At 36.6% G+C, this 21,115-nt stretch overlaps 1 pseudogene; it reads left to right on the top strand.

Moving 5' to 3' along the window:
- The first annotated feature begins 7,634 nt into the window (after nucleotides 1–7,634).
- On the top strand, nucleotides 7,635–20,750 carry LOC139134138 (extracellular signal-regulated kinase 2-like; annotated as a pseudogene).
- The last annotated feature ends 365 nt before the right edge of the window (nucleotides 20,751–21,115 follow it).

Genomic DNA, 21,115 nt, shown 5'->3' with positions numbered 1-21,115 from the left:
GTTTCTGGTCCACAATGATGACTTCCCCCTTCGCTTGCCGAAATACTGTAAGCTTACACAAATGCACCTAAAACAAACATACATATTTATTGAACTGGTAATATCTGTGAATGACAGAATGTCTAAATTCGATTTTGGACTGTCACCGTGAGTTACCTATTTGAGACCTCGTCATAGAATTGGTTCGGGTTAGGGAGCCTTCAGAAATTACAGGGGGTTGGGCAGGGGAATGGGGGGGGTCACTTTTTAGCAAACAGTTCAAGGGGGAGGGTCATGCACTTTTTATAAACCTATCTTGAGGAGAGGGTCACTTTTGACAGAAACTGATTTTACAATCGCGCGCAATTATCATGCTAGAATTTTTGAAGAGATATGGTATTTCATACCATGGATAGTGAACCAACTTTTTAGATGAAATTCAGAATATTCTTGTACACAAATGCACATTTTACTTTCCTATTCAAGCAAAGTACATTTAAATACATTATCAAACATATATAATATACAGATATAGCATGTTTTGTGGGGGGAAAATTGTCAATATTTGCCTGATAGACTCCATGTATTTTGATTTGATATTTTTGGATGAAGCACTAAATCAGCTACATCTTGCCTTCTCATAGTCGCACAAAATATGGTGGCCTCCCTCAAATTTTCATGAATACCATATCTCTTCAAAAATTCTTGCATGATAAATTGCGACTGTCCCTCCAAATTTAGATCACAACCTTTGTACCAAGTGCTCTATTAAAAAATCAGAGTTTCTGTTGAACCGCAAAAATGAAGTTGAAGCAGTGCCAAGTGATTTGTACAAAGCTGTATCAGTACCAGAAAGTATCTGTCTTTTAAAGTAAATATAACTGTGAAAGCTTTTTCGTGACTATAAATTTTGCATAATATTTTGTTTAATAGTTATCCATTTCAAGTTCACATTCTGTCCTAATGTTTGCAAGTCCACGGTGCAAATGTGCCTTCAGTGTTTCAGGCCCCTCTGCAATTCTCCCCTCCAGACGTATTCGTGAACACAGCCTTACAGTCTGTTGACCTATTTATGTCTGTTCGTCTTATCCTCATATGCCAATTCCATAAATTAGTGTCACTCCGGTCATGTCACTCTCATATTGGATATGTTAGAATTTCTTGTCGAAACACACCACCATAACCGATCTCCAGTTTTTCATGTGAAATCATGGCTGTATCTTGTTATAAAGACAGCAGAACGTTTTGGGATTCTTTTCTATCACCTCTGAAAATATCAACCTTCTGTGCGACAAGCGATCGACTACTACAACCATTGCGGGATACAGACTATGCGCTTCCACCCGATGACACATTAGCGAGGCGTTTCATCGACAAAGTTGAGGAACCGAAAATAATGGCCGCCAACCTGTCAAAGAAACGTAAAACGCCCCGTTCTGGAGGTGAAGGGACCACTACTCCGTCCAGCAGTCACACACCCAGTCCTGCTGTTGACGATTCATATACTAGTAAGCTTGGTGACAGGGATGATGACGTTATATATATGGGCGAATATAGGAACTCTACAGATATTGATACGGGTCAAGCAAATCTGCCTGTTCCACCTGCTGTCAAAAGAACCTATGTAAAAGGTAACAGCCGAGGCGAAAGATCGAACAAGCGAAATTTTTTATCTCCCAAGACGGCCACATCAAAACGGCAACGACAACATAAGCATAGCTACAAAAGAACAAAACCGCTCCTTGAGAGCCAAAGCTCCTCTGAAATCGAAAGAATGTCGGTTGAAGAAAGAAAACCTGCACTGTCGAAGGGCAAGAAAAATCCTTGCAAGCGAGGTCTGGACAAGTTTGACATAGACATACCCTCGTCCCAATGGACTACTGCTATGATTGCAAAGTACTTTGGGGAAAGCGATGTCTTTGAAAGTTGCTTTTCTCAAAGACCAGAGGAAATGAGTAGTCATGGAAAAACCTTTGATGAGGTCAAGACGCGACTTAGTGAGGTTAGAGACGTCCTTGGCGTTCAACTTGATGACACAGATTCAAGCACCACTGGATTAGAGCTTATGTACAGTAATAAACTAAGCGAAGCAGACTGTAGGCTCATTTTAAATTCCATCATTTTTCTGTTGTGTAAATTCAATGATGTCAGAATTGCCACAGAACAAGGGCTTGATAGTAATCTGGGTCCAAAGTGTAAGTATGATTACTGTTTCTATAAGGGAGATCGCTGCATTGGTATCATGGAGGCTAAATCCACTTCAGCGACAGGTATGGTTCCCAAAGCTGTAGCTCAGGTAATTATCCAGTTGTTTGGTCTAACATTGCAAGTTCAAAAGGGAGAAAACAAAAGTGAAAGAGAATGGTCCCATTCTCCATTTGCTATACTGTCTAATGGTTTCCAATATGTGTTTATGCGTTTGTCAGAAACTTATCTACGATTTGAGTGTTCATCACCTAATGGAAGTTCAACGCGAAAAATACTAGTTAATGAGGCTAAAACGTGGGAGAATTTGAAAGAGATTGTTGAGAAAATCAACTATCTATTTGCAGATTACTGCAATTTTACAATTAACAACAATTAACTCTGAGTTCACTTTGAATAACAGCTGATTGCAATTTGAAATGTGGCCATGGTAGGATCATAACTTCAGACTTCTTTCATCACACACTGACAAAGGATTGCATCTACATTGTGTTTTGTTGCACACTTCCTGTTTTATCCCGATTTTATGGTTTTCATCCAGAAAACCGGGTTTCTGTTTTTATTTACAATATTGTAGTGTTTTACCACCCGTTTAAGAAGTGTTTCATTGTGTCATTTGAAAGATTAGCTACATCTATGTGATTACAAGATGTAGCGGATAACCAGGATGTTGTTGATGAGAGCATTTTTATGAGTTCATTTGCAGGAATTTTAAAAGGCAGTGTAATATTGTAAGAATTGAAATATACAAAATTAAGAAATGGTGTACTTCAACAAATATGTTCGTTATGCGATAGGAACGATGTTGAAAACGAATACCGATTTATTTGATGAGATTATGATGAGAAAACTAAATTTGTAACCTTTTCTGCCATACCGGTAATCAGCCTGAGAACGGGATCAGAGAAACTAGGGTTAGTGACATTTTGATTCCTGTTCATTTTCAAGCCAAAAGCTTGGGAGCCACTCTCGACTCTAGCCTCACAATGAAGCCTAATGTTGCATGGTCAGATCTGCCGTTCAGTCATTTTCCATTTACGTCGAATTGCACTTATTCGCAAGTATCTTTCTAAATTTGCCACAGAGCAAATAATCCATGCATTTGTTACATCTCGTATTGATTCATGTAACTCTCTTTTATTAGAACTTCCCAAATACTTAATTAATCGTGTTCAACGTATTCAGAATATTGCTGCCAGAATTGTCACTCGTTCTAAACCCACTTCACATATCACTCCTGTACTTAAGCAATTACATTGGTTACCTGTTTCTCAACGCACAATTTTTAAGATTTTAATAGTCACTTACAAATGAAATGTATCCATTCCATTGCTTCATTATTATTATTATTTATTTTACTGTGTAATATTTTTGATAATTTAAATCATCCCCGGACAGGGAGAAAATTTACCTCTCCGATGTAATCAACTAATGAATAAATAACTCTACGTCTAGCAGCATATTTTGAAATTAAGAAATGAGATAAGTGAACAGCACTAAGAGCGTGGAGTAAGTGTTTATAGTATTTACCTCTCAATTGTATTATTTTGTCAATTTCACTGTAATGTTAATTTGTGTTTGGCCGATGGTCTTAAAACATTGGCTAAAGACCTTACAACAGCATTATGTCATTTTAGCTTGTTTTAAGCACAAGATTGTAACAAACACAAGATTAATAATTGAATAAAAAACTCAGAACAAAAATTCTGTCATCAGATAGGTATTATTTACTCCCTCGTTACTTCAGAAAATAAAATAATTCATATTTGTAAAGTGTACGAAAAAAGACATTCGGTAACAATCTTTGTACCAATTATTAAGATAATATGCTAGCAGTATAAAATGCTTTGAAAGCTTTCTTTTGATGTCAAATAGGATTCCTCCTTCCCTAAAAGTGCTAGAAAGTAATGGTTTTGAATTGTTGAACTAACTTTAGTTTGGCTGCCAAACGTGTGTTAACTTTTTTCGCCTTGTTGTACTATCCATTAACGTGAGAGAGAGAGAGAGAGAGAGAGAGAGAGAGAGAGAGAATAGCTTTAAGTTGTAATAACATTTTTACCTTTATGTCAACACATTCTTTTTCTACTCCCTAAAGAATGTTGCAAAATCCTCTATTCGGCATGTCAACACAACGTCTATATAAAATGCATCGTTAATGTTGAAAATTTGAATTTACCTTCAGACTTATTAGATGTTCACTTGTCAATAATAACGATGCAGTTTACACATCTACGGGCTGAGTTGACAAGCTGAATACAGTGCATCTCAACATGCTTGGAGAGTACAACCAGAAACTCTTGTTGACATTAAAAATACAAAAATCGTGAAAAATGATCACCAGGTACATCTTTTTCAAACAGTGTTATAGTTACCAGTTCTAACTGACGTCCGAAAAGGGACATAACCCTTGAACATTGAAAACTACAAATCATTTATATGGACATGGTTTTAGTGTTGTTTTGGAAACACAAAACGTACATATGTAGGTTACAAAAGTCTGTTCTCATCAAATTAAATCGAAAGTCTCTGGATACTTGATGGCAGAAGTGGTCGCAAGTTTCATTGAAGTTAAACACTTACGATACCTTTAAAAATACAGTAATTCTAGAGAAAGATTTTAGTGCAATGTGCAATCAGATATATAGAAGAGCTTTATGAAGGTTTAGAAAATCGAGCACTCGGTTACGAAGAGAAAACGGAAGACCCAGAAAAAATAAGAGAGAGAGAGAGAGAGAGAGAGAGAGAGAGAGAGAGAGAGAGAGAGAGAGAGAGAGTATAATAATATTTCAATTATGAATATTGAGCAAGTTAATAATGAATATAATAATATTTCAATTATGAATATTGAGCAAGTTAATAATGAATATGATAAAGTGGGGCCGGTAGATGTCATCTGCCAGTCTGATACGAAAAAGTTATACTGTAAAAGGTCATTATGCCATTATGCAAATTTCATATGTGGATTCGGGCCTTCTCCAACCAGTGGTTTTGAGTTTCCTGCTACTTGTACACCTCGCATGCATCTGTACGTAACATTATTTTTCAATGTTACCTATTAGAGGACTAGAGTCCATTGTACTGAATAAACGACGTTTTTATGATTACATCAATAGGAAAACAAAAGGCAGAATTTACGGTGAGTATCCAAACACTGAACTCAGGATGACGTCAGAGATGTAGAATACGTTTTCAATAAAGAAGAGTTAATTGTTAAATGTACTATCATGATTTGTTTCAAATTATTTGCACTGATCTTGTATGAACATACACTTGCCCCAAAATAAAAATTTGGAGGGGAAAACGGAAAACTAAAAGTTGTCTTTGCCTGCTGATTTGAAAAAGATTTCCCGATAGGATGGTTTGCGAGCATCCCTGCATTTGCTCTGATTTGATCACGGCTGACCATAAGTACGACTGTTCAAGTGACGACAGGTTTCGCCCAAATGCGAATAGAATGTTCACTCCTTGACAAGTGATGGGGTTGCAAATGGCAACAGTCGACAATACTGTAATAATAAGCGTTAGTATTTCGGGTGTTTTATAGACCCATACACATACCTGGAAGACAGACTGGTTGTTTGACAAATAGCTGCCGACTTGCACGTAGAACTGTTGGCATAGTAGCAGGAAAATGTCTGTGTTTCTGGTGGATGGCTGATTTGGCCGAAAACAGTCTATCCTTGTAAACTCATCACCCGAGGCTGTGCAGAATACATCGACTCCTCTTGTAGAAGTGGGTCACGAGATCCTGGCGAACAGTCTTCAATATAAATGTCTTCATTTGTTGGCTACTTTGGTGCCGTTGTTGAAAACCAGATGAATCACTCGCTATATGCAGATTAGTTGACCTTTCGTAAGTCGAGTAGAACAAAATGTTTGTCTCTGCATACGCTGCGATGTACACGAGCGATGTGCGTACTATGAGTCGTTTCATGTTGTGCGATAATGATGATGATGATGGAAATTAAAGTTATTCAAAATAATATTACAGCTTTTCAATATTTGTAAATTATGTGACTCCCTCAGTAAATTATCCAGTATTGTGGCCCAAACATCTGCAAAATCCCTGGCATTGCATAAAATAAAATATCAGGGCAATAATGTACCCTCGCCCGACCCACATCATAAACGTTGCACTCGTGTAGCTAAAGGCCCAATGCCTCCTCGTCTTCGCCTCATGATCACATGTTGTGCGAACTGTCTTTTCGTCCATGATTGGCCGAGAGGGGGTACATCATTCCGTAATCGATAGTCCACTTTGACCGTTAGAATGCATCATTTACCATCAAGGCTCACAAGACTTGAAAATTTACCGATACAATCTACAGCGTAATAATAATAATAATAATAATAATAATGATAATATTAGCTCTTCGACCCCTTTTGGGGTAAGATTTGAGATCACAGTAAAATTGCCAAAAAAATGAAAAAATAAATTGCTATAAAAAGCAAGCACATTTTAAAAGGCAAAAAAATGAGAAAATATGGTTCAAAAATACAGGAAAAAAGTACAAACATAATAAACATAATAAGTTTGGTGAATTTGGCTAGATTTAAAATTTCGGAGAAATTACTGCTGTTGAAAAGCTTCTCAACTTTAAAGTGATTGGCTTTTATAATAATAAGTCTCCGGTTGCCGTTTTCTCTCATCTTTTAGCTCTGAGCATACAAGAACATACTGCATTTCGTAATCTTTTTCGCCAGTTTTACAAAGCGAGCAGAAATTACGAGTGGCATAGATTTTCCTAACGAGCTGAAATAAAGAGCGTATGGTTTCCACAGCGGACAATCTCAGTGAAATAGGGAGATTATGGTTTCCACAGCGGAATTGGTGAGACTAATTGTAGTTATCAAAAATACATTCATTTTCAAAAATGCAATAGTTTTTACACAAATTATTATTTTTAAGCTCACTGGGCCAATTTTGTATGCTTATCTTTGATCATCAGCTCTAAACAAATTATTACTATGTAGGCCTATCAGCATTTCGTTTTTACCTTTTTATAGTCATACCAAATGTTTAAGAAACCACACTTGTCAAGAATGAGTTTGATTTGTACAATCCAGGCTGACTGAAAGGAGTTTTATATAGACTTTAGACGTCTAAACGTAGTACAGGATAATTTACTCTCCTTCAAGTTTGAACTTAATATTGGATATATCTGGAAGTCGCAGTGCGCACCGCCATGTATGACGCCCTCATCGGCAAGTCTCGCTTTTGAAATATCAAGATGGCGGCGCTCTGTGTTTGGCGGTTGACATTTGTTTTCAATTCGTGATTCTTCCGCGTAATAATGCAAGATGATAAATAACGCATAAGAACGTTATTTTTAAACCATTTGTGCATATAGTCTTCTCATTTCATAACACACGAGATCATAAACTGGTCAACATTGGAAAAAAGTAAATTTTTATACATTTATGGCACTATATTCGCGGACTCAGATAATAGATACATAACACGTAAACAAGTTTGGGGAAATACCTCAGTGCAGGGGGAATCCTGACGTACACGGATTTTGGCAAAAGAAGAGAATCCGAAGCAAAATGACGTCAGAGGTGGAAGAACATATATTGCGGAAATATGAAATAAAAACACGTCTTGGCAAAGGGGTAAGTATGGTATTTGTATATGCTTGAGTCTTTTTCCCACTGATCTGAGACTGAGCGAATTGAGAAATACAATAATATTTACGATATTGTACGATACCAATTACAATATTGTACGATACCAATACTACAATACTACAGCCAAAAAGGAACATCGTCATGTAACACGAAGGTCAAATAAATATTTTTAGTCCCTAGACCAGGCCGGCCTTGATTTAGGCCTTGGACCCAGCACCTATGCTTCCGGATCCACGTTCACCGGGGTGCAATACCATACGCTCCCTTTATTCATGGAGGTTGAGTAAGGCTGGCATCAACCATGGAGCTATGGTAGCCCCATGCATCAACAGTGACCACGGCACAATCATAGCTCTGCATGGCAGAGCTGTGTGTTACCGGCGTTATACGGCCTCCCACCACATTGTGGTGCACAATCATTGCTTGGTTGTTGCTGCCATTTGCAGTCACGTTACATCTCCCTTGACTAATCACACCAGTTTAACGCCGCCTTGGCTTAGAGGGATACAATTCTCAACTTGGTAGAGGTACACTGAATTACAACTGGCTTGGCAATGGGTTCAACCTGTACAACATTACTTTCTATTGATGTCACCATGGATGTACCAAAATAGACATCCATATAACACCATGGATGTACCAAAATAGACATCCATATAACACCATGGATGTACCAAAATAGACATCCATATAACACCATGGATGTACCAAAATAGACATCCATATAACACCATGGATGTACCAAAATAGACATCCATATAACACCATGGCTGTACCAAAATAGATATCCATATAACACCATGGATGTACCAAAATAGACATCCATATAACACCATGGATGTACCAAAATAGACATCCATATAACACCATGGATGTACCAAAATAGACATCCATATAACACCATGGATGTACCAAAATAGACATCCATATAACACCATGGATGTACCAAAATAGACATAATGTCACCATGGATGTACTAAAATAGACATCCATAGAACACCATGGATGTACCAAAATAGACATCCATATAACACCATGGATGTACCAAAATAGACATAATGTCACCATGGATGGACCAAAATAGACATCCATATAACACCATGGATGTACCAAAATAGACATCCATATAACACCATGGATGTACCAAAAGATGTCACTCAGACCCTACTTTGTGATTTTAGTCAGACCTCCTCTACCATTTAATTAAAGAGAAATTGGAGTTATTCTATGACGTTAATATATTAATTATATTACATACATCGCTTTCTGGCAAAAAATGCAAAACATGTAACACGAAGTCTGCCCGAGACCCATTGTCCAATACGTTTATAGCGGGTGTAGATTGGTAATATATATGTACAATTTTGAGCAGTATATAGGTTGTTGATAATAGTTTATAATTTGTATCTACAATTGATTGAGCATTGACTTGGAAATCCAAATTTTGCCTGTTTTTGTTTTGCTTTTTTGTTGCTTTTTTTCATTCTAGACATCAGAATTCTCTCAAATTGACTTTAAGATGACACCTGGTACAGTATTGATGGGATCACCAGTCACCAGAAAGTTCTGTTTCATGATGTTTCAAACACAGCAACGGATAACTTCAGAATACTGAATGTCCAATTGATATTCAATGAATGGCTTGTACAAACACAGGAAAAGAAGACTAAAGATCACATCTCATCGTACACAATTTTTTGTAAATTTAAATTGTTTGTTTAACTCACCGATGCTTTCATATCAAACACACATTTACAAGTATCTCTTACAGTGCACTTTTAGTCAAACTGTGCTACTGTCCTCACTTGACTCCAACCCTAACACCAATTTATTGTGGCATGTAAACTTAGCAGCCCATCAATACATTATTATTTCTATTACAGGCATATGGAATTGTTTGGAAAGCAATCGACAGAAAAACAGGAGAGTTAGTTGCTGTCAAGAAAGTATTTGATGCTTTCAGAAACAGGACAGATGCACAGGTAAAACTTTAATTCTTCTGATCATATTATTAAAAATGTTATTAATAAAATGTATGTGGTTATCCATATTATCCTTGTAAGATTGTAAATATGTACTCTTATATAAGGATTAAATACTACTCATAATGGATTAATACGTTTACTAGTGTTGATTGGAAATCTCCTGTCAAAGAGTTCTACTGACATGGATGAGATGTTTGCACATTATTGTAGATACAGTGTATTATTATACATCTACCATCGAGAACAATAGAATTTTGAGTGCGCTAAAAAAGCCGTACGGAACGCCTGTTCCGTAACACATACGGTTTCAAGGCGCCCCATTCCCTGCGGCTGTATCTGTGCGTTCACTGTAGAACGGTTTCAAGGGACCCCTTGGACGAGTGCCAGAACAAGTCTCGCGCGTGCTCCGTACGTATGTATGTGTGTAGTGCACACACTCCAAAACTTGCAGAAGCGCGTCCGAGGTAGTGTTCCACACTGGCGTGATAAAATCGGAAGAGAAATTGTTGACATTGCATGAAAACGGTCACTACTCTGACATTTTGATGCCCCAATCAGGAATGTAAGATGTATAATAATAACTTGGACATTGGCGCCGCCCATCGCCCTCTGCTTTGCGTCGGGTGATATGCTGCGCCAATGTTCTTGTGCATCCTTTGCAGTATTTTCGTAATAACCCCATAATATTCGCTGTAGTCTATACTATGACATCTCTAAAATATGTGTATACATATTTTGGTATTTTCTAATATACATAGATTGATATTCAGTTAGATGGGTATTGAACAGATGACATAGATGACACAGATGACAATCAAACGTGAGAACAGCTTGAACTAATTTACTCTTGTAATTCTGAACTGTGAACTAATAGTATACAATTTATTTACTTTGGTACACATTTTTAGCATACGTACATGCAAAATGCAAATTTGACAGAAGTGAGTGGGAAATTTAAACTTGAGATTTGATGAGTTTTCCAAGTACCATTAATATGGCAGATATACCTGAAATGAAGCTCCATCAAGGAATTCTGAAATTTTTTGTGAATTCTTACACTTGATTCGATTGGCACTGATGTTTTCTGCTGCATTGCTGATTTACCTATTTTTTATTTATTTCAGAGAACATTTAGAGAAATTATGTTTCTTCAGGTAAGTATCCAATTAAATATTTTAACTGAAATTAGCAGCTAGAAATTGATTGTAGGCTTGTCAAAATCTCAGCATGCTTGTGAAAAAGGATTAGACCACTCCACCCCTATCCTGCCTGTAAATACATGTAGTTCCACCCTCCCTATAGAAACCAATAGGGATGTACCATGGTATAAAGTGAAAGGTTGGAGCATTTTGCTTCCTGAACTTGTTCACCCCGATTCCCAGTTAACAGGTCCACACTCATCATTGATAACAATGAATTTGGGTCAAACCATGGTGGTGAAAGGGTTAATTTAATTTGACCTGACAGTTTTGAACTGTTACTGCTTGAGAGAACAAAGAATAAAATTCTTACCAGGTACTGTACATGTAATCATGAACTACTAGAGTTAGTTACTTGTTGAAAGTATTTTTTGTGATGTTAAGACAAGGATATCTCTAATTCTGGTGGGAGGAATTTTACTATCATGTGAGATGCACTGAATTATGTGAGATAAATCAAATTATGTGAAATACAGTGAATTATTCTTCAAACTACAAATGGCATTATTTATCACAGCCTTGTAATGTTCTCTTGCAGGAGTTTGGTGATCATCCAAACATCGTGAAATTACACAATGTAATCAAGGCAGAAAATGACAGGGATATATATTTAATATTTGAATTTATGGGTAAGTTGATACTGTTAGCACATAGAAATGTAACAAAATACTTAACCCTTTGAGTGCCAACATCAACTTTTGTTGTCTTTATAGACTATAACAAAGCCAGCAACTTTTTTCAGATCTAGACAGCTTTTCCAAGATTTTTCACAAAATTTTTGTCAAAAATTGTAGTCATTGAAAGGTTACGACCATTTGGTCCAAAATCATCAAAATATTACAGAAAAATTCATAACAATTAGTAAAATGTTACACTCAAATTTTGGCGGGAAAAATTACAGCACTCAAAGGGATAACACTGTCATACCGGTATACTCAAAAAGTTCACATCAAGATCAACATTATATAGGTATCTTAAAATATTCATCTTTCTATTTTGCTCAATGTTGTCTAGATATTGACTTGCATGTCGTCATAAAGAAAGGTAATATTCTAGAAGATATTCAGAAGAGATATATAATGTATCAAGTTTTAAAGCAATCAAGTACTTACACTCTGGCAATGTCATTCACAGAGATATGAAGGTGAGTGTATTGCAGTACTAGATGAAGTTATCATTTGAAATAAAATTTAAAGAAAAGTATCATAAATATTCAACATGGACGTGAAATAAATTCATTATTTTTGATGTGCTTTCAATGAGGAAGAACGTCCGGCAATACATTGTGTGTTCTTTTTCTGTGAGAAAGATATATCAATTATACTGATTCAAGGAATAGTTGATAAAGACAATTGACTGTTGAAAATCCCTTGATCTATTTGTTTGCAGTGTCATAACTGATTGTTTTGTTTTGTCATTGCATGATGAACTTTCAAGGCAAGGGTCTGAGGATTGAGTGCTAAAAATACATGAGATATATCAATTGTACAGATTCAAGTAACGTAGCAGTAATGTAACCCAGTCCATAATGGATGAAAGCAAAACTTGCACTCCATAATTTACTCAGCTTCACCTCGTACATTATGGGATGCAAATTTTCTATAATGGGACTGAACGGGAAACATTATTGCTATTATGCCTGTGAATTTGTTGATGTCAGAAAGCATGTAGGGCCACAATGATGGTTAATCCGATACATTATCAGTAACAATCTGAGGGTATGACTTTACAAAATTCACTGGTACAAAGCTGTATTATAATAATTAATACAGATAATTGATTGTCAAAAGTCCCTTGGCTCTATTTTGTTTCAGTATTGTAACTGTTTCTTTTTATGTAAATGGTCAATTCTTGAATGATGGAGTCCCAAGGCAAAGTCCTCAGGAATAAGTGCTGAATGTGGAGCCATTTCTAGTAATATGAAGACATCAAGTTGGACAAGAAAGCATTAATTAAACTATGAAATTTTGATTAAATTGTGTGATTGATGTTACTTTCAAATCTGTAAAAATGTATTCTATGCATGTCTTTCAACAGCCGTCCAATATTCTACTCGATAAAGATTGTTTTGTAAAAGTTGCTGATTTTGGTTTAGCAAGATCATTACACCAGTTGGAAGACATGGATACATCTGCAAACCCAGAATTGACAGATTATGTTGCAACCAGGTGGTATAGATCACCAGAGATTCTGTTAGCTTCTAAAAGGTTTGTGATTCAAAAATTGAATAACAGATATCATAGTTAAGGTTGTGATAGTGTCGTTGGCCATCAAAGTATAGGGAAGTAGAGTTTCTGAAGGTGAAATTAATGTTCATAGGGCCACTGTATGATGACATTTTACCATAGACACACTTCATGACTACCCAGGTATATCCCTCTGTATTCAACTACAGTACATTGCTAGTGTGGGTTGTTTACATGAAAATGAAAGTAGCGTGTGATGCAGCGCATAACAGCAAAGCTTGATAAACTGGGTTGAAAACTTTTGCAATCAAATAACATACTTACATGTAAGATGTAAGCTATTTTGGTCCTTTAATTTCCTTAACTTTTGATTTTGCATTTTACACAGAACTAGCACAAGCGTTCAGATCTTGTGATATTGCACTCAACCGTATAGAATGTACAACATACATGTAGAAGGCAGTCAATTACAGTATGACTGTTCATGACAAGATAACAAAAATAGACTGGAAAAGTGTTAAGTCATTATCATCCACCCACCCACTTAGTCTCTCATGATTGAAGTTTATAATAACACTAGACTGTTCATCTGTCATTTGATCAGAGTTTGTTGCAGACCAAAACATTAATATGAGAAGATAACAGAAATGTTTCCATTGTTTCATACCATTCACAGAAATGTAAAATATTTACCCAAAACAATGATATTGAGACATACACAAAGTATTTCGCCCTCATCATATTGAGTGATCATGGTAAAACAACTGGAGATCAACAAGCAACACAGCTAATGGTTTGTACAATGTAGTAATCTTGCTTTTTCTGTATTTTAACAATTAAAGTGAATTTTTTCACTATGTAGGTATACAAAGGGAGCTGATATGTGGAGTGTTGGTTGCATTCTTGGTGAAATGCTTCTAGGAAGGCCTCTCTTTGCCGGCTCATCGTCGTTTAATCAAGTTGAAAAGATTCTGAGTGCTATACCAAAACCCAGTCATCAAGACATTCTTGCTATCCAGTCACAGTATGCACAAGCTGTAATTGATAAGAATATTGTCAGGTATGTGACGTACAACATTTTATGCAGAGTCCTTAATTCATACACAAGTGATGGTATCTTTTAGAACCATCCTATGCTGAATCCATCACATAGATAATGATTCTACCATATTGTGGTCACTTTCAAGTTCTTGTTCTACTCCCCAGAGCATGTTGAAACACCAACTGTTTAGCTTGTCTACACAGTATCTCTACATGTAAAATGTTCTGTAATTGTTTCAATTTGAATTCTAGCCTGTACAAAAAAATCGTTTGTCAACAGTAACAACACAATTTACATGTGTACAAGCTGAGTTGACAAGCTTAATACTGTAGATGTCCTTATGTTTTAGGTGGTAGAACAAGAAACTGGTTGATATTAAAACCAAACATAGTGAAAAAACATCAAATATTACAGTTACTGGCCCTTATACCCTCCTAGAGAACGTATTGAACAGAAAAGTGATAACTTTGGACTAAAGCTTTACAGTGAACTGGTCACATGCATAGCTTCACTCTGGCAGATGTTTGCAGGAGAGAAACCGATTGTTTTAAAAGTGAAGTTAACATTTTCAATCAGCATATATGTAAAGCTACATGTACTTTACTGTTCCTAAATTACTAACCAAATTAAGTTTTGATTTTGTTGGTGAAAACTCCACTCCACGAGTATCAAAATGAGCTCCCATAAGTTGTAGACCAAGTACATATGGTAAAAGTTTTAGTATCTGAATATCTGTGCCCTTGGTGCATTCTGCCGTAGGAGTGATTAAAGTATATACAATATACATGTAGGAGTGAGGTTGAACAGAAGGTGTTGATAGGCGTAAAGCAGTTGTCTTGTTCTCAAGACACAAAGAAAATGACAATTTGTCTGTGAAAAGAGAGGTCAAATAGTGTATGTAATTCACCTTGTATCCCACCAAGTTCATATCTGTCACCATCAGGTCAAGTTGGTGAAACCAGTGAGACATCACATGTCTGTATGTCAACGACATGAATGTTTAAGGGCCCCTCAGGGTGTAAATATTGTCAACATGATTTTACTGACAAAATTAGATAAGGATGAAGGCAAAACAAGTTTCCCTGACATAGCTTAATTATGACTTCAGGCACAGACGTGATTTAGAAGACATGATTCCTACAGCGCCCTCAGATGCCATGGATCTTTTGAAGAGACTTCTACAGTTTAATCCTGACAAAAGAATATCTGTTGAAGAAGCTTTAAGACATCCCTATGTAGCAAGGTAAGGATTTTTAGACATCCCTATGTAGCAAGGTAAGGGTTTTTAGACATCCCTATGTAGCAAGGTAAGGGTTTTAGACATCCCTATGTAGCAAGGTAAGGGTTTTAGACATCCCTATGTAGCAAGGTAAGGATTTTTAGACATCCCTATGTAGCAAGGTAAGGGTTTTAGACATCCCTATGTAGCAAGGTAAGGATTTTTAGACATCCCTATGTAGCAAGGTAAGGATTTTAAGACATCCCTATGTAGCAAGGTAAGGATTTTTAGACATCCCTATGTACCAAGGTAAGGATTTTAGACAGCCCTATGTAGCAAGGTAAGGATTTTTAGACATCCTATGTAGCAAGGTAAGGATTTTTAGACAGCCCTATGTAGCAAGGTAAGGATTTTGAGACATCCCTATGTAGCAAGGTAAGGGTTTTTAGACAGCCCTATGTAGCAAGGTAAGGATTTTTAGACATCCCTATGTAGCAAGGTAAGGGTTTTTAGACATCCCTATGTAGCAAGGTAAGGGTTTTTAGACATCCCTATGTAGCAAGGTAAGGGTTTTTAGACATCCCTATGTAGCAAGGTAAGGGTTTTTAGACATCCCTATGTAGCAAGGTAAGGGTTTTTAGACATCCCTATGTAGCAAGGTAAGGGTTTTTAGACATCCCTATGTAGCAAGGTAAGGGTTTTTAGACATCCCTATGTAGCAAGGTAAGGATTTTTAGACAGCCCTATGTAGCAAGGTAAGGATTTTTAGACAGCCCTATGTAGCAAGGTAAGGTTTTACAGATATACTAGGTACATGTAGCAAGATACGGATTTTTAGACACCCTAGGTAGCAAGGTAAGGATTTTTAGACATCCTTGAGTAGCAAAAGCAAGGGTTAAATACATCATGATCTCTTTTTTGCAACGTAAGATGTGGAACACATTCATTCAAAGAAAAGTTTAGGGCTGTGCATGGATAATGTACCCCAACTACAGGATTATGTTATGAGCCATAGGCACTGAATTGTGGATAAGCTGTGATGACTTTATTCAATGAAAGTCAACATTAGTATTATTATCCTCCAGAGTACTTGTAAACAACAAGATAATTCTCCTAGCCACCAGACTGTTCAAATAGAGAGGACCATTATTTCAACCAATGATCTTGGTCTAAACTACAAAGCCTAGTAATCCTGAAAGCTGAAATGAATCTCTCAATTCTCTTTTTTTCAGGTTTTGTAATCCGTCCAAAGAGATCATTCTAGATTATGATGTTGTTCCACCATTAGATGATGACATCTTGCTAACTGTCAATGAATACAGAGATAAACTTTATGAGGTCAGTAAAAGCCTTTATGTGAAAATGCTGAAAGAAGAAAAACACGTTTATTCAGATGTCGACACTAACACAGACACACACTCAGACATTTGACACACACACAAGATTTTGGCTACTCTTTATCAAAGTCTAAGGACATTTGTAGTTCCTTCAATTTCGAGAATGGCACTAATCCTTTCCTGCCATCCTGAAAAAGCTGTATTGAGCCAAAATCTCCTTTGACTGACTTGTGTTATATACAAGAATATAACATGCATGTGCTCAGCTTGGCAGTTTGAGATACTAACCAATTTTATTGTGTACATGATCCAGTATACTATTGGATTAAAACAAGTCATGTAAAATAGTTTCCTATCTGTCATAATGTATGGTTGTCATGATAACCATATTTCAAAGGAGACAATGATATATGATATAAACAGTTTGACAGTTTAAAAACTAGAAATGTGTGGCAATTGATGAGAAAAATGAAAGAGACTTTATTTCCTGTTAACCGGAAATTTAGTCTATGAACTGCCACACATAAATAAATTCACTCAATTGAAAGCAAATGTGAGATATTTAACTCTTAATTGATATACCGTATTACAGCTCATAAAAGAAAAGAAATCCAAAATAAGAAGACAAAAGAAAGAAGTGATTGAAAAACACCGACAGTTCCAAGAACAGCAACAGCATGAAGAGGTAAAACAAAAATCACCAAGGAAACAGGAGACAAGGCAAGAGAGATCACCACGGTTACAAGCAGCAGATGCAGCGACAGTGTCAAATGATGGAGATGGGAAAGTGAAACAGAAACAGACAAGTGATGACGGAACACAACAAAACCAATTCTATGGTGAGGATTAATGGTGTTCTTTGTGAATAGATGAAGAGACACAGTCAGACAAATCATGTTTCAATGAATTCTTTTGAATGGAGGTAGTGACATGTGTCATAATTGTACTGTGAGACATGTATGCTTCTGTCAGCTGTCAAGTATGTACAGTAGATACATTGATAAACAGCTAAACTGAATGGCTAATGTATTTGTCTATTTGTCACATAGTGTGTCTACCTCAGTGATAAGATTTGCTGCTTTGCAATACTGAAAGTTACATAGTATCTAAATCAGTGAACACTTTTATTTTATTGTTTTATTGTACATACATGTGTTGGATTGAATACAAATCCTTTGCTGCTAACATACTGATATATTAACAGTGTGCAAAATTCCATGAGGCAGGTGCCCCGAAGACACTAAAATTTGCTCTCTTTGTATGCGCTCATGGAACAAGTCGTGGATGAAAAACAAATCACAAAGCCCTGTCCTGTTTGAAAATGCCCAGAGGTGATACTGGCTTGATTTCTGTCAAAATAAATTGTTTCACAAATACACGGTGTACATGTAGTTATGAATATTCACATCAACTTTGACTGACTGTTCAGATTAGCTACAATTGTCTGTATCTGGCATCACAGCATGATTTCATTGAACCCTTCTGTTGCCAGGCACAAAGATTGTAGAGTCTGGCTTCACATTGACATATTATCGGTATATTGATAGTTGTCAAAAGAGTGCTGATGCCACAAGTTTGCTAAATTTTGAACACTGTGTTGTTGTCCCTTAAACAGGTATCACAAAATTTACTTCTAGATTTATTTCTAGGTAACATGCATCATTTATCTGGAAATGCTTCCTTGCTGGTTGGTTTTTCTGTTCAACAGAGTACCGATACATAATGACTATTTCCTGCATTGTTATTCAGGTGTTGCGTTTGGTCGGACCACAAAGACGCCCCCTCCTCAAGTGAATCCTCAAGCCCAACCTCCAAGACACAAGAGTACATTTACAAGCAGTATGAGAGATGCCAGGACACAAATTACAAGAGATGTTGAGAAATCACCAGGACGACCACTCAGTGCAGTCAGAGCTGTAAGTATGGATCCTCAGTCTGTGTGTCTGTACATACCGGTACGTCTCTCAGCCTCGGTAGTCTGCACTCTTACTTTTATAAGATTTCTGAATTCTGTTAGTCTCCGCTAAGGAATTTCTTGAAATTTCCAGTATTACTTCATGTGTGTAAAATTTGTACATGCACAGTATTGTGTTACATGTACATGTATATTGGGAGATGCAGATTAGTTCAACACCCTCACGGATACAGAGAAGGCTTGATATTGTGTGCACTTTCAAAATGAAGGTGTGACTTGATAAAGGTTTGCTTGCACTTACCTAGGGGTCAGAGTGCAAATGCTTAGGTGAATGGCACTACATTACTAGTATGTTTAAGGTTTTGAAATCAGTCCCTGGGGTACATTCTGTTGTTTAGATTGCTTTGCCCAATCAATCTATAAGACTTATCGACAAAAATTAAATGTTGTGTGCTCCCATACCAAACAATAATTTTTTTTTCTCAGATAATATTTTCTCTCCTTTTCTTTGTGTGTAATTTTCCATGCAGACTCCAGAACCCCGCAAACCAGTGGCAGCTGAGCCAAGACCTGCTGTATCGTATGGTAGGAAGCAATTCCATGGAAGAGCTAACATGGAGACGGCAGGCACACCGACAGTAAAAGCTACAATGGGAAGTTATACTCAGTCACATGGCACCATCACTGCTACAGCCTTAGCTAACATCAAAAAAATGTGACATTATCATTATACAGTGCTGTTTTTGTTGTGGAAATGACAGTTCTATGATAACATATCATGTACCCATACAACTGCAGGCATGCTGATTTTAATATATAAATAGTCAGTATCGTGTTTGACCACAATGATCAAAGGATCATATACTGATTTTCTTGTCGTGGATTCTGGAAGGAGGGCGCCCTTCGGAACGGAAAAAACTGAGATCCAGGATCCATTCATTGCGAAGAATAAGCTGCATGAATATCTGATGGAACAGTTGAAATTTTGTACTTTGCCCTTTGACCTTTGACACTAGGTATATTTCATGTCATTTAGTTAGTTGTACTACATTACTAGATTCAGTCCAGAATTTTAGCTACAATGATTTTACTTATTCAGACATTAGATTATTTGTACCAAACTAGAGTGTTTTCACCAATTACAATGTACATGAAAATCTAGAGATGTATGAGACATCAGTCAGAGGTTGTGAGGACTGGTTGTCATTGAAATTAGGTCACAGAGTTAATTATCAGTATCTTATCCATGGTAAGGCATAATTCGTGGCAACTTTTTGTCAGAGGAGTGCCACACGTTCACTATTTTCAAAGCAATATTTAAAATTTTTTTTTTGTCATCAGTTGTTGCAGCTTGGAAAGTGGTCTTACTTGTAGGTCCCATCTTGTTGAAGAATTGGTACCGTCCTTAAAATATAGTAACCTTCAAATCAAATACATATATTCAATATAACAATATTAAATTCCTTGTCCAAGGGAGATATTAGAACTGCAAACACTGTTTCCAGTGTATGGTATCATTTGCTTGTATGCTGTATATATTTGAAAATTGACAAATTCTACAGATGCTGGTATACTGTATATGTTACTGGTCAGATACTAGCCAAGCAGCTACTAAGTTGATAACACTTCCACTGTTGTTATTATTTTGTACAACCTGTTTGTAGTGAAAAGAAGGGCTGGACCTCTTTGTAAGGAAATTATTATTTTTTTTTATTTGGATATACATTGTAACATGCCTCACAAGAGGACGGGAGAACAAAGAGCGCCCTCTAGCAACAGACATTCCAGTCCTACATGTGTATTATGGTAGTTGTAAATTTTGCACACTGTACTCAAATTGATAATATGCTATAAATAAGAGCATTGTGCATTTTCACCCAAAGAGTCATTATAACTTGTTATCACATGATGTCAAAACTCACACCTGATTGGTTAGCTGTAGCCTATACTTAATTTACATGTTGTTCATTTATTGTCCAGTATAAACCTGGTGTAAAATCAAGTGCTGATAAGATTGCAGATATATGCCACCATGAATAAACATCTTAAGAAATATCTTCTGCTGGACTTTCGTCTTCCTTTGTTGTCTTACCCTGCACATACCTGGTATACACTACCAAATTTGGTCATGTGTGGTAATTACCGGATTTTTCTGAGAGTACGCCCACTCGAAAAACCGCCCATGGGCGGTTATTTGGGGGGTGGGCCGTTATTAAGAATTTTAAATTTCATCTCAACCTTTGTCTACGGCATTTCAACTTGACTCCCCTTGAAAAAAATTACCTACGCAAAGGTCAAAAAGTTTTATATAGCGTACAAAATAAAATAAGTTACACTTCTAAGATAATTACTTCGGCGATATATGTCCGTATCCCCCTATTTATGCTACTAAAATGCAGGTGGAATGATCCAGAAGAACG

The sequence above is a fragment of the Ptychodera flava genome, chromosome 5 (genome assembly GCF_041260155.1).
Source record: "Ptychodera flava strain L36383 chromosome 5, AS_Pfla_20210202, whole genome shotgun sequence".
NCBI classification, from domain to species: domain Eukaryota; kingdom Metazoa; phylum Hemichordata; class Enteropneusta; family Ptychoderidae; genus Ptychodera; species Ptychodera flava.
The sequence above is the reverse complement of the archived record's forward strand: the minus strand, read 5'-3'. Positions and strand labels throughout refer to the sequence as shown.